The sequence below is a fragment of the Panthera onca genome, chromosome A3 (assembly GCF_046562875.1).
Source record: "Panthera onca isolate mPanOnc1 chromosome A3, mPanOnc1 haplotype 2, whole genome shotgun sequence".
In the NCBI taxonomy this organism is placed as follows: domain Eukaryota; kingdom Metazoa; phylum Chordata; class Mammalia; order Carnivora; family Felidae; genus Panthera; species Panthera onca.
In genome coordinates, this window is record NC_138341.1 from 22,873,600 (window position 1) to 22,889,261 (window position 15,662).

Here is a 15,662-nt window from a genome sequence, read left to right on the forward strand (position 1 = left end):
TTAACTGGCTTCAGGGCATCTTTCACCACAGGAAAGTGTTTGTTCTTCTCAGGACAAGTTGTTACAGGTCTGTCAACAATTTCCATTTCCATTCAACAAATATCTTTTGTGTGAGACTCAAAGGGGTACAAAGGAGCTCTTGCTTTAGAGGAGTTTGCTGCCAATTTGGGTGCTGAGAGAGAAACCCAAAATGTTCGGGAGCCTCACAGGAGGATGAGAGCACAGCTGGTGGGAGGGGCCTGGAAACAAGCCGTATAGTGAGCATTTCTGAGAACCTGCCAGCAGCCAGGTGCCATGCTGAGCACTTCACATAGAGAATTTCATTTTATCGTCCCCTCCTTTTATAGATTGGGAAACAGGCTCAGAAGACATGAGGTAACTTGCCCAGGGACACAGAGCTGGAAAAAGGCCAAACAGAGATGAAGGTCAGATATCTCTGAGTCCAAAGTACATTCTCTTATGCATTTTGCTTGGCTGCCATGTGGGACAGATGGGTTTGAAATGAATCTGGAGGGTGGGAAGGAGCTTGTCAGATGGAGACTTGTCAGGAGGAAAGTGCAGCCTGAGGAAAGGTGCAGAGGCAGTGTGGTACCAGAAATGTGCTCAAAGGGCATCTTTGAGGATAAGGCCAGAGGGAAGGTTTAGGTATGCAGGGCCTGGGCCTGGGGCTGGTGCCCCTTCCAGAGGCCACAGGAACCACTGGTGGAGGGAAGAGGCCTGATGACAAAGAAAGGAAATGAGGACAGAGGAGGGAAGAAGCAAACCAAGACTGGAGGAAGGAGAACATTCTGGAGATGTGAGCTGGAGGCAGGAAGAAAGGGGAGGAGCTGCCCCTTCATGTGGGCAGTGGAGTTTCTTAGAGACGAGCCGCCCAGAGAAGCTTGTCCTGGCCTGAAGGTGCAGCCGGCAGACCTCAGGGAGGAGCCTGCAGCCCCCACCACCTCGGGGAGGAGAGAGACAGGCCAGGAGTGGGGCCGAGGAGAAGAGGAAGAAGGGCCCGTGGATGGTCAAGGTGAGAAACGACTTTCTGTTGGGTTGGTCGGAGGGACGAAGAAGGGACAGGGTCTGGTGAGAACCACACCGTCAGTACTCAGAGGGTTCCCTCAGACCCAGTCCTGCCCATGATGTGTTGTGTCTGTGAGTCTGTGCTTCTTGGTCACAGCAGAAGTGACTCTGGGGAACAGGTTCCTACAGGATGATACCTGCTTTTGCTTGTCCTGTGTGGCACTGGATCTGCAGTGCTGGAGAACCACTGGGCCAGCACCCTTGACCCAGATGGGAGCAGCTATGCCCACACCACCCCATCTCCGGAATCCCCATCCCACACGGTCAGGCCTGCCAGGCCAAGCCCTTATCCGTCCGCTCCTGGCTGACCTCCATGACTTAGCTCACACTCCTCCGGTTAGCACACTCAGCTTCTTACACACCCTTCTCTGCCTACTCCAAGCAGCTTTCCCTTGTGGGTCTGCTGCCTGCTCTTTCGCCTGATGGCTTAGTGTGCATCTATGTAGTCCTTCCTCTCACTTAGAGTCTCTAGATTTCATTTTTTGTATATGTTCATCTTATGTCCCCACAGAGATGACAAGGTCTCTGAGGACAGGGATCACATCTTACATTTTCCCGTCTCTCGCATAACACCTGAAATTGGTTCACAGAAGGAATTTCCCTTCCCCCCGCACACAGACCCTGTGGCTCCAGGACTGTAGCCCCCAAACCGACCCAGAAGACATGGTCGAGCATGGGAGGGGAGTTGGGCACAGAAAGGCTGAAGCATGCCTCCACCTTGATGGTTCTCTGGAACAATTCTAAGCTGTGGGGACCGTGGTGCTGATCCAACCTCCTTACTCCACTGTCAGGCAAATGGCAGTCCCTGGGCGGGGCACAGGTGCCCAGAGTCCCTCAGAAACACCACTATGAGCAACAATGACCCTCTTTTGCTACAACTCAGTTTTCCAGGCCTCAGACCCCACCGTCTGTAGCATTCCCCATTTTGGAAACGTCTCTCTCCCAGACCCAAACCTACTTCTCTGGCCAGTCTTTCCTTATCTCCTTTGCAGATGTTTTTCCTCTCTAGCCCTCAGAGTGCCTCAGGATGCAGTCACCTGGTTTTTTCTCCCTCTCCTCCCCCCTTCCTTGGCAGACGAAACCACCGGCCACAGGAAGGACCACTTCTGATTCCTGCAGAGCTCTGGCTCCCCGTTCTCTTCTGAGTTTCCCAACCACCTAATTTCCTGCCTCTTGGGTGCCTCTTGTGCGTGTGTCCTAAAGGCACCTCACGCTCAGTACATCCAGACCTGAATTTGTGACTTCCCTCAGCGCTCTTCCCCAAACCCTGTCCCTGACCAATGATCCCTGCTCAGCACATCATCTGCCGTCCAGGCCCGGGGAAGGGCCCAGGCTGGAAACCCAGCACCGCCTCTCCTCCCTTCTTACACACAAGCCATCAGTTTTACCCTGAGCACCTCTTTACCCACATCTCTGCACCTCCCACCACTGCCAGCCTGCTTCAAGTCCCCTCCACCTCCCGCTCAGAGGGACTGGGCTCCCAGCTCCCTCCCTTTTCTCCCTGCCATCCATTCTCCAAAGAGCATCAGTCACCTTTTTAAAACAGTAAGTAGATCCTTTCACACACCTCCCCTCCTCCCAATCCCTTAAAACACTTTATTGGCTTCTGGTTTCTCTTAGGACAAAGGCCCAGATGCTACCAAGGCCTACCTCTCCCACCTACATCTGCCTTCACTCTGCACTGTGGCCACCCGGCCTTTCCCTTCCTGGATTTCCCCTGAGATCCTGCCAACCACAGAGCCTTGAAACGAGCCTGGGAGAGGGCATCTCGTCACCTGTCTCCATACTGTCATTTCACATTCATTTGTGAAACCAATGCCCCCTGCCTGCCTAGAATATAAGCTTCTTGAGGTCAGGGGCCTCACCTGGCATGTAGATGTAGCTCAGGAAATATGTGCTGACCCTTGGGGCTTACTCGGGGATAACACTCCTGGGTTCCGGTCACCATGCTATGCAGGGCGGATGCGTGTTGTCCCTGTGATAGGCAAGGTGTGAGCCCCTGGACCCAGCATCCAGGGCAGTGGAGGCAGAGTGAAGGCCCGGAGCACAAGGCTCCAGGGAGGTTCTGGTTACAGGGGAAGAAGATGATGGCCTAGGGACTTGGCCTTGAATTGAGGGAAAAAAAATATTTCCTACCAGTATGAGAAAGGAAGAGGGAAAGTCTGCGTGGAGCCCTTATTACAAGGTGGGTGGCCCTTAGTTCTCTCTAAATCGTGTCACACATTGGAGACTCAGTCACATCTTCCTTCAAGACACCCGCCTACTAGGACAATTACAGGGAGCCTTGGGGCCTTTCAGCGGGTGGGGACTTACTGGCAGAAGAGGCTGAGAGGGGCTACAGGAGAGAGGTTCAGCATGGCCAGGGCAGGGAGGGGAAAGGTCTCCAGGTGCTGTTGGTGCAGAGGCCCTTGGGCTGGACGGGTTCCTAGGCGGCACACTGCGTGGGGTCTGGTACCTGGAAGGTTTGCGGGGCCGGTCCAGCGCTTTTGTGACACCCGATTTTAAACTCTTCAAATGTGACAGGGAAAAATGTTCAGATTACTCAAGCTGGGCTGTGGCATGGAACCACAAGAGATAAAGATAAGGCCCAGGTTTGACACCTGGAGGAAGCTCAGTTCGTGTTCATGTTCGCTGAAGCGCAGGCTGCTAACCCAAGTTAGCAGGTGAAAACCCAGGGAGAACGCTTTGCTGAGCGAGCGAGCAGGGACACATGACATCAGGGGAAAGTACCTTCATTTTCTCTTGTGAGCCCCGGCAAACATTTCTCTGGATCCATTTTTCCCTGCAGGGAAACTCAGGCAAGCACCGCTCACCGTTCTGGCCATTGTCTTGTGATAAATACCTTGCCAGTGGGATCTCAGAACTCCAAGCTCCTTTTCCTCCAAAGTGTCTCCCTCACAGAGTCAGGCAGGGGAAGTTGCAGGTGCAGAGGAAAACAAGCTAGTTCTCCCGCGTCCATCCCCTGCGTGCCTAGGACGGCGAGCCTGCTCCTGGGTGGAGGTCAGAGCGGGGAAGGGCTGAGGGCAGGGAAGGGCCTGCCTGACGTTTCACAGCCGTGTGTGGCATTAGCCCGAAGCCCGAAGGTCCGGCTGACTGCAGAGCCAGGTCCCCTTGTGGGGGAGTCTGTGGTCACTTTAGAGCGTCTCTTGTCACTGAGGCTCTTTTATATGTGGTTTCCTGACATTGGGCCAGGTCTCCTGGCCGGTCACGCAGGATCTCTGTGGCGCCACCAGTCCTCACCTCATCCCTTCGTGGTCCTCTTCCGGGGGACCCAAAGCCTGCGCGATATTGTGATTTATAAGAAACACAGATTTAGTCTTCATCTCCGTTCCTGGCACAGGGCTCCTAAAGCCCTTGGAATTCCCTAAATGTGGTGAGGGATTAAGGGTTATCTTTTGTTATGTTAACGAGGTGAGTTTTGGAGAGCCCCTAGGTCCCCTTAGGCTGGGGGCTGGTTGCCATGGGAAACCGATCACGTGATCAGAGGGTTGGCACTTTCACTTCCCGCCGGCCTGCCCCACCTCTCGGGACAGGAGAAGGGCTGGAAACTGAGTTCAGTTACCAACGACCAATGACTTAATCAATCGTGTCTGTATCCTGAAGCCTCCGTAAAAATGCAAAAGGATGGGGGTCTGGAGAGCTTCCAGGTTGGTGAGAACATGGCAATTTGGGGAAAGTGGTGTGCCCAGAGGGCATGGAAGTTCCGCACCCTCTTCCCTCTGGCGGTTCCTCTGCTTGGTGTGGGAACGCCCCTGCCCCACACCGGGTGTCAGAAGTGTGCGATAGGCAGAATCAAGGAGACACTGGGAGAAGTGAGGTTTTCCAACATCCTGGAAACACACCTCTCCCAGGCACCTCGCTCACACTGAGGCTTTTCAGGGGTTACATACCACTTCTTGTGCTCCTCAAATCCAGGAGACACCTGTCAAATTCTTTGAGGCCCCCTACCCCCGGGATGGGAAGTGGGGGTGATGCACAACCCAGAGATGACTGCCCTTCCGGGAAAGCCTGGCGATGTGACCGTCAATCTCCGGAGGGCCTGGAGGTGGGGCACGGGCTGATAGTGGCACGATTGATTTCAGACTCTTTCTCAAACGGCAGAGGTGGTCCCCAAGTTAGGAAGTGGCATGTTTGGCACCTGCTCAGTTATTCTTGGCTATTGGGGGCTCTGCCCAAATGTCAAGACATATGGAAGAGTCCCAGGTATCCTCCTATTCCAGGAACGTCATAACAGGCAGGGATGTATAAAAACGTTGAGGCAGGAGGTAAGGAAAGTAGAGTCCAGAGCAAGAGGCACAAGCTCTTTCTCTCTCTCTACTCCTCCTCCCACTCACTCGCACACTCTCTCTTTCTCTCCAAATAAATACATAAACTTAGAACAAGATCAATAAATGGGGCACCTGGGTGGCTCAATCGGTTGAGCATGCGACTTCGGCTCAGGTCATGATCTCTCGGTGAGTTCCAGCGCCCCCCCCCCCCCCCCCCCCGCCTTACCCCCTCACCACCACCCGCCCCTCGGGCTCTGTGCTAACAGCTCAGAGTCTGGAGCCTGCTTCAGACTCTGTGTCTCCCTCTCTCTCTGCCCCTTCCCTGTTTATGTGCTTTCTTTCTCTCTCTCTCTCTCACTTTCTCTCTCTCTCAAAAATAAACATATAAATAAATAAAAATAAATAAATAAATAAATAAATAAATAAATAAATAAAAGATTGAGAGAAATGTGTGGGTTATAGTCTCATCACAGATCATCAGGAACATGGTGGGATGAACCACTGGCCTTTGTGGGCCCTTGATGGTCCCCAAGCCTCATTCCTCACCAGTGTGGGTGACGGCATTCCAGAGGGGAGTGCCTCAGCCTCCGCCATGGAGATGCCCCTGAGATCCAGATGACCAGGGCGAGGCTGAGCTGGGGGCTTCGCAGGGACCCGTCCTGGGATGTGGACAGTGTGTTAGCTGTAGATGTTCCTCAGGCAAAATGGAATGGCCACGCACGTTTCCAGAAAATCCAGAACTGCTGGCCACTGGCGTGCTTTGGAGCATCAGACCTGTCTCAGGTAGGGAAAGTCCTTCAGGCGCAAAATATTCACTCTTTTAGAGGAGATATAGTCCATTAATTGACTAGTAAGAAAGAAACACTCTCAGGGCGCCTGGATGGCTCAGTCAGCTAAGCGTCCGACTTCAGCTCAGGTCATGATCTCACAGTCCATGAGTTCGAGCCCCGCGTCTGGCTCTGTGCCGACAGCTCAGAGCCTGGAGCCTGCTTTGGATTCTGTGTCTCCCTCTCTCTCTGCCCTTCCCCTGCTCATGCTCTGTCTCTCTCTATATATAATAAGCATAAAAAAAATTTTTTTAATCAATACAAATAAAATAAAATTTTTAAAAAGATAAATAAAACTGTAATGATAAAGATAATGACCCCTTGGACCACCAAGCCTCATGTAGTACTGATATAACTTGGTATGACTTTTAAAATATCCTTATAGGCCTTTTCCTCTATATTTAATACATATCCACACTCACCTACATGTGCGTATATGGTTTCCCATAGGAAACCCATATCGTATTTTGTTGGTTATTTTTGTTTATTCTTTTTAGAAGAAAGATCTCTCACTGTACATAACTTTGGGCTCCTCACTTTCTTCACTCAACATTATACCTTGAAAAGCTCAGTTGAGGGGCGCCTGGGTGGCGCAGTCGGTTAAGCGTCCGACTTCAGCCAGGTCACGATCTTGCGGTCCGTGAGTTCGAGCCCCACGTCAGGCTCTGGGCTGATGGCTCGGAGCCTGGAGCCTGTTTCCGATCCTGTGTCTCCCTCTCTCTCTGACCCTCCCCCGTTCATGCTCTGTCTCTCTCTGTCCCAAAAATAAATAAAAACGTTGAAAAAAAAAAAGAAAAGCTCGGTTGGTAGGTGTGGGTCACCCCATCCTTTCCATTACTCTGTCGTATTCGGTAGTGTGGCCGTACCACACCTTTTTCAGCCGTGCCCTTACTGATGGACGATTTTAAATTTCCAGTACTTTCACAAGGGACACATTGTTGAAAAGACCGGAATGCTGCAGGATCTACCTGGCAGGTGTCAGTACTCAAGAGGGCCTAGGGACAATCGAGGCAGTGAGGACAGCTCGCATTAGCTGTCAGGATCCCTGGGTTTGACCACAGTCATGTCTCTGAGCGAACCCACCTCCTCCCTCCTTTCTGTTTCCCCTCGTCGAAAACAAAAGGGGTGAGAAGCCAGTAGTTCTCAACCCTGGTTGCTCAGCTGAATCACCTCCTCAATAAGACAAACAAAAGATAGACAACAGTGAAAACAGTGCCTGGGCCCCACTCCTAGGTCTTCTGATTCCATCGGTCTGGGACAGGGCTCTTCCACCTGTTTATTTATTATTTCAGGAGGGGGGTGGGGTACATTTGTGGGGGCGTGCCTGCGAGGGGGAAGGGCAGAGAGAGAGAAAGAATCCCGGGCAGGCTCTGAACTGTCAGCATGGGCCCGACTTGACCCACGAATCATTTGACCCACGAATCATGGGTTCATGACCTGAGCCGGAATCGAGAGTCAGAGGCTTAACCAACTGAGCCACCCACACACACCCTCCCCCATCTGTCATTTTTTTTATAAAGAGCCCCGGGACATTCTGATAGGGAGCAATGGTTGAGAACCATTGTTCTCAACTGCAGTGTGCACACAAAACTGATCCTGGCTGTCTGGGCCAGCCTGCAATTCCACCTTTCTAACAAGCTCCCAGGTGACTCCACTGTTGCTAGCCTGTGTTTTAAGTAGTAGCTCCTCACGTTCTCTTTCAATTCTTTAAAAAAAAATGTTTTTTTACATTTATTTATTTTTGAGAGACAGAGACAGAGCACAAGTGGGGGAGGAGCAGAGAGAGGAGGAGACACAGAATCCAAGGCAGGCTCCAGGGTCTGAGTTGTCAGCACAGAGCCCAACATGGGGCTCAAACTCACAAACCATGAGATCATGACCTGAGCCGAAGTCAGACACTTAATCGACTGAGCCACCCAGGCACTCCTTGTTGTCTTTCAATTCTAATGTCCCTTTTGACCCCCCTATTTCCATGCTAACCTTCAGCCAACTAGTGCTCAACTGAGGTCGGTCTGTGAGGGTGCCTGGAAACTCAGGTGCAAAGCAGCCCGGTACGCCAGGGCCGTGCAGGGCCGCTGGGGAGGTCCGGGGGCATCGTCCCAGCCCAGAGTGCCTTGAGCCCAGATGCCAGCAGGCAGAGGGCTGGCCGGGCCTCTGAGGTTCAGCCTCAGAGCAGGCGCTCCTGTGTAATTTCGTAATTTCAGCAACAGTTGGCCCAGGGTGATTCCAACGGGAGGCTGCAGTTTCCACGTCTGCCTCCAGACCTTTTCCAGGTTTGAGCCAAGCCTTGAGGAATTTAGGGCAGGAAGCTGTCACCTGGGAACATGCCTGCCTCTAGGCAACTGAATTAGATCGGAGGAAGGGCATTTCCTCTAACAAGACAGGGTAGATAAGCTCAGTCTTTTTTCTTTTTTCCAGTGTCCCTGCTGTTTACAGTATTTACAGGCATCTTGATCGACAGGGGGGGTTAATTAGAATTAGGAGCACCTAATTGTTTTATCTGCAAAGTCACGCATTTTTAAAATTACGTTTTATGTTGTTTCTATTCCAAAGTCCTTTTACTTATTTTTTAATTTAATTTATTATTATTTTTTATGAATATAATTTGTCAAAGTGGCTTATGTACGACAACCACTGCTCATCCCAACGAGTGCCCTCCTCAGTGCCCATCACCCATTTTCCCTCTCCCCCTCCATCCACTCTTAGTTTGTTCTCTGTATTTAATAGTCTCTTGTGGTTTGCCTCCCTCCCTCCCTCCGTGTTTGTATCTATTTTTTCCCATTTCCTTCCCCCTTTTAAAATATTCAGCTGTGTGTTTTAATTTAGACAGTGGGGCTATCGCCCAGTCTGCTTTTGTTTGCAAACCAGGTCTCTGATTTCAGGTTTAATCTATTTACAGAATAAGATGAGAGGACGTGGCTCTGAAAGGGACTCCTGAACCTTGTTGAAAGGTCATTTCCTGTCTCTAAAATCTCCTTTCGATTCATTTTTTCTCTGCTTAGAAGACCAAATTGCGACCCAATAATTTTTATGTTATTTAATTTTTTAATAGACTTTATTTTGTAGAGCAGGTTTAGGTTCACAGCAAAACTGAGAGGAAAACAGTTTCCCTTCCCCCCTACCCCACCCTCACACAAGGCTCCCTTACCATCAACATCCCCCCACCAGAGTGATACATCTGTTCCAGTCCAAGAGCCTGCACAGACACATCACGATCACCCCGAGTCCACAATTTTCATTAGGACTCACTCTTGGTGTACATTCTGGGGTTTTGACAGATGGATAATGACATGTATCCACCATTATAGTAGCACTGCCCTAAAAACCCTCTGTGTTCTGCCTATTCATCCCTCCCTTCCCCCTCCCCCCTGGCAACCACTGATCTTTTTACTGTATCCACAGTTTTGCCTTTTCCAGAATGTCATGCAGTTGTAATCATACAGCTCACAGCCTTTTCAGATCGGCTTCTTTCACTTCGTGATGCACATTTGAGTTTCCTCTATGTCTTTTCCTGGCTCGCGAGCTTCTTTGTTTTTAGCGCTGTATGATATTCCAGTGTCTGGATGGACCACAATTTATTTCTCCATCCACCTACTGAAGGACATCTTGATTGCTTCCAAGTTTTAGTAGTTATGAATAAAGCTTCTATAAACAACCATGTACAGGTTTTTGTGTGGACTTAAGTTTTCAACTCTTTTGGGTAAATACCAAGGGGTGTGATTGCAGGTATGTCTGGTAAGAATATGTTTAGTTTTGCAAGAAACTGTCTTCCAAGTGGCTGCGCCATTTTGCATTTCCACCGGCAACGTAGGAGACTTGCTGCTGTTCTACATCGTCACCAGCATTTGGTGTCGTCAGTGTCCTGGATCTTGGCCGTTCTGATACGTGTGTAGTTTTAGTTTTCGTTTCCTTAATAACATGAGGGTGAGCATCTTTTCATATGCTTATTTGCCATCCGTGTATTTTCTTTGGTGAGGTATCTGCTCAGATCTTTTGCCCATTTTTTGATCAGGTTGTTCATTTTCCTACTGCTGAGTTTTACGAGTTCTTTATATATTTTGGATAATGGTCCCACACCAAACATGTCTTTTGTAAATATTTTCTCCCTGACTCTGGCTTGTCTTCTCCTGCTCTTGATTTCAGATCTATTTTTACAGGGAAGGTCCCAAAAGTTGCCTTTAGTAAACTCCGACCTATTTTCTGGGCCCCCCTGAGGCTTGCTGGTTTCGTGTGCCTGTGGGATCCCTCAAGTTTGACCCTGGATCAGTCTATTCAGCTTTTCTCATTGATAATTTAGCATTTGATCTCCGTACCAACATGTCAGTTCGTTGGCAGAGATTTGGAAGTCCTGGATTATAAGGTCCCTGGCAGATTCTGAATTCTTCAGTAAAGAGGTGTCTCTCTTAATCAGGATTTGGGGACATTTCAGACAATAGCTCTTAGTTCTGCTGAGACCAGGGTTTAAACTCTATGGTTAAAGGCATTTGTGATTCTCAATTAGGATGAGATTTTTAAAGGAAACTAATGTTTTGGAGTGTCGGGGGGCTTGTTAAGAAATGGCAAGGGATCCAGGCAAGAGGATGGACGAAGTAGAGGGGATTGAGGTCAGAACCATGTGGAAGTGGAGGGGAGGGTATGTTAAAGAGTAGGAGGTGCTAGAAGGTGGGGGTTTAATGAGGGAGGCAGTTTTATCCCAGAAAGCTTTCTACTTGGTCATCAAATTCCTTATTTAGACTTGAAAGAAAAAATTCTTTACAGAACCGGCATTTTAGTATTCTGTTTAGAAACATCAGGGTGCCAATCACAAAAGGGTGCTCATTGGGCCTGAGGAATTTTATTCTGCTTTTGTTCTAAGGCACCTCTCAAATGAGCAGTTCTACTTAAATTAAGTGTTCCTCCAAGTGTCCACTGCAGGACCAAATCATCTTTGGTGGAGTTCTGCCATTGGGAGAAGCATAGGGGTTATAGCAGGAATGGGGGTGCCTGTAAGAAGCAGTTTTTCCCAGAGAGGGACACGGGTTAGATAGAGAAAATTCTCGGTGACTGTCAGGTGAAAGTTACAGTCAGTAGAAACTGTTCATACAACCTGTGTCTTGGGCCCCTAACCTAATGGACCAGAGAGCTGGTAAGACATCATTTCTGGAGAGGGAGAATGCCCTCTCTGAGTCAAAGCCAAGCTCTCAGGACAAATGGCCAGGATGAGAGGACACCCTCATCCAGTTTTATTGGTGACCTACAGCATAGTTTGTCCTCAGAGACTGATGGCCTGGGGAGAACAGTCAGGTCTCCAGTCTGTGAGGCCGGCTTCAACAGCCAGCTTATAGGAACGGTGCCCGTGTTCCACTCTGTGATTCTCCTCCTCCTGACGAAGCAACACTTAAGGACATAGGACAAAACAAAGGGACAGGCAGAAGCAAGTCACCAAGGACACAACCCTCAAAGGGAACATTAACCAAACATAAATACCCAGGATTTGACAAATGAATGAAACAATCAAGGGGCTCACTGGCAACAGAGCAGACTTGAGGTCCAGTGCAGACCTCAGGGTCCATGGGCAGTGAGGTTACAGAGGCCTCGGTGAGCACCACACCTGGCCAAGGGCCAAGGGCCCCAGCAACAAGCAGGTCAGCCTATATCTGAGCCGCAGCACCAAGATCACAGCCAAAATTCAAACAGGACCAGAGACAAAATTAGCCAAGGCTGTTTATTTATAAACTCACAGCCCCAAGGGGACCATCTGTAATCACTTACATTTCAGCAGGGGTTCAAAGGTATCAGAAAGGAGAGTAAGTTTTAGAGAGGAAAAAAAAAAAAAGGAAATACTGACAGTCACTGACTGGCAAGTACGCAGTTTGCTAGTGTGTGTTAGTGGGGGGAGGGGGCGATTTTTGGAAACGGGAGGTTTTAATCGACCTTCAAGTACATTTGGCAGTCCTTGATTGGTTTGCTATCCATAATTTATAAGACTTGATGTTTGTTTGTTTGTTTGTTTGTTTGTTTTAGGAGGACTATTTTAAGAGATTTCTTAACTCTTAAGGTGCATAGGAGGATATCTGGGCCAAGCAGAGGTCAAGCAGGGCCCCCTTCCTTTACAGCAATGTGTTGTTCTTGGTCCCAAGAGTGCAGTTCTTGAGATAGTTTCCTACTGTGTCCAAAGCCATTATGTTAAGGACCATGCAGGTTACAAAGAGAATGAAGCGTGGGTGATACCCTCTCCAGCAAAAGAGACAGCTCCATCTGGCCAGTTTGGGGATACCAGACAAGAAGAAGTAAGTGGTGTAGCAGAGCTTCAGAGAGGGCAGGAGTGGTTCACCTACTATGAGGTAGGACTTGATTCTGTTCACTGGGGGCCCTGGAGGAGTGACTGGAGCAAGGCTGGACATTGTCATCCATGCAGCAATTGATGAGCACCTGCTGGTGTCAGGCCCTGTGCTAAATGCTGGGGACACAGCAGGGAACCATTTGGTTCTTACCATCTTAGAGCTCATGGTTGGACAGACAGGATAGACTTAGCACACTTGTAATTGCTTGTTCAGAGTATTGGAGGACAAGCATGGGAGGCCAGGGGAGCATGAGACAGGGTCTTACATTGGCTGGGTTTGAGAAAGTGTTTTGGGAAGAAATATTTACACTGAGCCTGGAAGGAGAGTCAGTGAGGTCAAGAAATGGGAAGGAGGTTGGCCTGGCCTGAGTTCCAAGCAGAGAGAACAGCCTGTGTTAAGGCTCTGAGGTGGCAGAAAGAATAACATGTTCAGGGAAGTGGAAGGAGCCCAGTGGGCATGGGGTCAGGGAAGAAGGGGGGAGTGGGGCATGAGGCTAAAGAGGAGAAGGAAATCAGGGCCTTCTAAACCATACCAAGATGGTTGGACTTTGTCCAAAGGGCTGTGGGATGCTATTGAGGGTTTATGCAAGGGTGTGACAATGGGCTCACACTTTGAAAAGATCATCAGGCTTCTGGGGGGGGTGGCAAATAAAGAGTAGACTTAGGAACAGCTCTTGTAGCCACTCTGGGAGCAGAGATGGCGGCCTGGGTCCAGGTTGGGGTAGTGAAGATGGAGAATGGTAAATGGGTTCACGAGGTGATTTGGGATATAAAATTAATGGGACTCAGCAATTGATGCTCTGTTGAGGCTAAGGAGAAAGAGTTTTCACGGATTATTCTTGGGTCTGTCTACAACCACTATAGCCCTTTCCTTTAGAGGTGCAGATGGGTGAAGGAGGATCGTACATTCAGTTCTCAACTCTTTGAGTTTGAGATGCCTATGAAGCATCAAAGTGGAGACGTTGAGTCATTGAACGAGTTTACAGGGTTTGAAGGTTAGAACAGAGGGCTGGCTGGAAATTGAAGTGTAGGAATCAGTGCATCGATTTTAAATGAAGCCATGGGGGTGTAGGTATGTGAGATCACCTTGAGAGGCAGAGACAGGAGGGTCCATGCCAGAGATCTGAGGAGCTCCAGCAGCAGAGGAGGGGCTGGGGGTGGAGACTGAGAAGGTATAGCTGGGAAGAAGAAACCTGGAAACTAGACACATGGAGACCAAGGGCAGTTATCTGAGAATAGGGGTAGAGGTCAGCTGTCAAATGTCACTAAGATGTCAAGTAAGATGAAATCTGAGGACCTCACTATCCATTGGATTGAACAAATTGTTGACTATAGAACATTTCTGATAAAGTGGTGGGAGCAGACACCACACCTACTGAAGTGGGGGTGGAGATGAGTGCAAGGTGTTTTGAAAGTTCGCTTCAGGGCTGGGGTGGGTGGAGGATTGGGGTGGCCAGGCTCTGGGGATTGGTGCCAGAAGAGATGTTAAATTTCAAAAATTTGGAGCCTCATTCTGGTTCACAAAACATGGATCTCAATGTCAACAGAGGGGAAGAATTGGAAACTTGGCTCGAGGTGGCTCCCAGAAGCAAAGAAGAAATGAGTGGGAGTGGAAGGAGACATCCGGGATTCCCACAGAGACCATGCCAAGATCCCAGCTGCCCTCTGAAAAGCCTGAGATCAAGGCCCATATCCCTGCATGTTCCTGGTCACACATGCCCCTAGAAGGCCTCCCAAGGTTGATGGAGGAACAAAATGAAAGAAACAAAAATAAAGAAGTATCTCAGGTTAAGAGAACTGGCTTTTGGAGCAGAAAAAAAACAGTATTAAAAATTTATACTTGGCTTCACCACCTGCTCTCTGTGTGATCTGGGACAAGTTTCTAAACATTTTTGTGGATTATAAGATAGAGTCTCTTTTCAGGAATGTTATAGTATGAAAATGTGTGTGGGTTAGAATGGAGAAAATATGGAATTTGAAAATTCTTTTTCCTCATGTTTTCTCTTTTGAGTGCTAACCCTCCAGTTACGAACAAGGCCCTTCCTGAACCCACAAGAAAGGAACAATAGGCTGGCTTGCTTCAGCAATGCCCAGAGGCAGAGGCACAGGCATTCCCTCAGGATGGAGCAGTTGGGAAACAACCCGAGGTGTCTACTGAACCAGCCTAACTATCCTGAAGGCCAGAGCTCAGCACAGATTCCACGGTGCCCCCGCCTCCCCAGCCCAGCCCAGTTGGATCACCTGCCTGAGGGCTGTGGGACAGAAGGCCAGTCTTACCCTCTCCCCTCCCATAGTCCTCTCCCTAGGTGGTGCCATCAAAGGCAAACAGTGGGCCTGCCCAGGGAGCTGGCAAGTAAGCACACCTGTGCATCATCATCATTATCAAAGCTATTAACACCATGTGCAGCGTGGGTGTGGGGGCTGATAGCCTAGCCTGGTAGCAAGCAGGTGATGCCATGTCACAGCAATCCTCTGCCCACAGCCAAAGACCCAGAGGCCCCATTCCATAGTGGCAGTATGGATAGAGGGATGTCCCTAGCTGGTAAGCTACCATGGCAGGTGGTAGAGAGGCTGTCTTCCTTCTCTGGACTCCTAGTCCAGGAGAAGCCTTCCAAAGCAGGCGGTCTGTTCTGAACACAGGTCAGGGAGGCATGTCGGGGTTGGCACATGATGGTTGGGATGGTAGGAGCCAGGAGCTTCCTAGCATGGTCTGAAACATGTGAGATTTCCAGAAAAGTCTGGGGGACTTTGGTTGCTCCCTTTGGATTTAAAGAACAGATCACATTTCTCATGGACAGGGCTCAAAGGGAATTGACTAATGGAAAAATTAGCCACATAGCAGAAGTTCCCTGGGATCCTGCTGGTTGGTAGAGTGCTCCACCAGGCCTACCATGTGGGGTCTCAGCTCTAAAAGATCCAGGGAAGAGCTTCTCCTGTGTGCCAATGTCTACTGGCCACATTGGCCAGCCTGTCTCCATGGAATCTTCATTCCCAGAATGGAGATGCAGACCCTGAGCCTTATGTGGTATCTGCTGGTGTGAGGTCTATGCCAAGTCCCTTTGGCTTGAACTTGGCCATTGCTGGGCTGTGGTGAAGAGGGCAAGCTATCCATAGTAGCTGAGCAACCTTGGGCAAGTTACTAATCCTCTCTGGGTTTTTAGTCTCTTACCTGTAAAATCA

At 49.5% G+C, this 15,662-nt stretch overlaps 1 protein-coding gene across 1 annotated transcript in view; it reads left to right on the forward strand.

Annotated features, from left to right (window-relative positions):
- Positions 1–502: 502 nt before the first annotated feature.
- Positions 503–15,662, forward strand: part of PLB1 (phospholipase B1) — a 143,141-nt gene continuing 127,981 nt past the window's right edge. The window contains exon 1 of the mRNA XM_078444836.2: positions 503–1,012. The gene's annotated coding sequence lies outside the window, so the exon portion shown is untranslated. The remainder of the gene's footprint in view (positions 1,013–15,662) is intronic.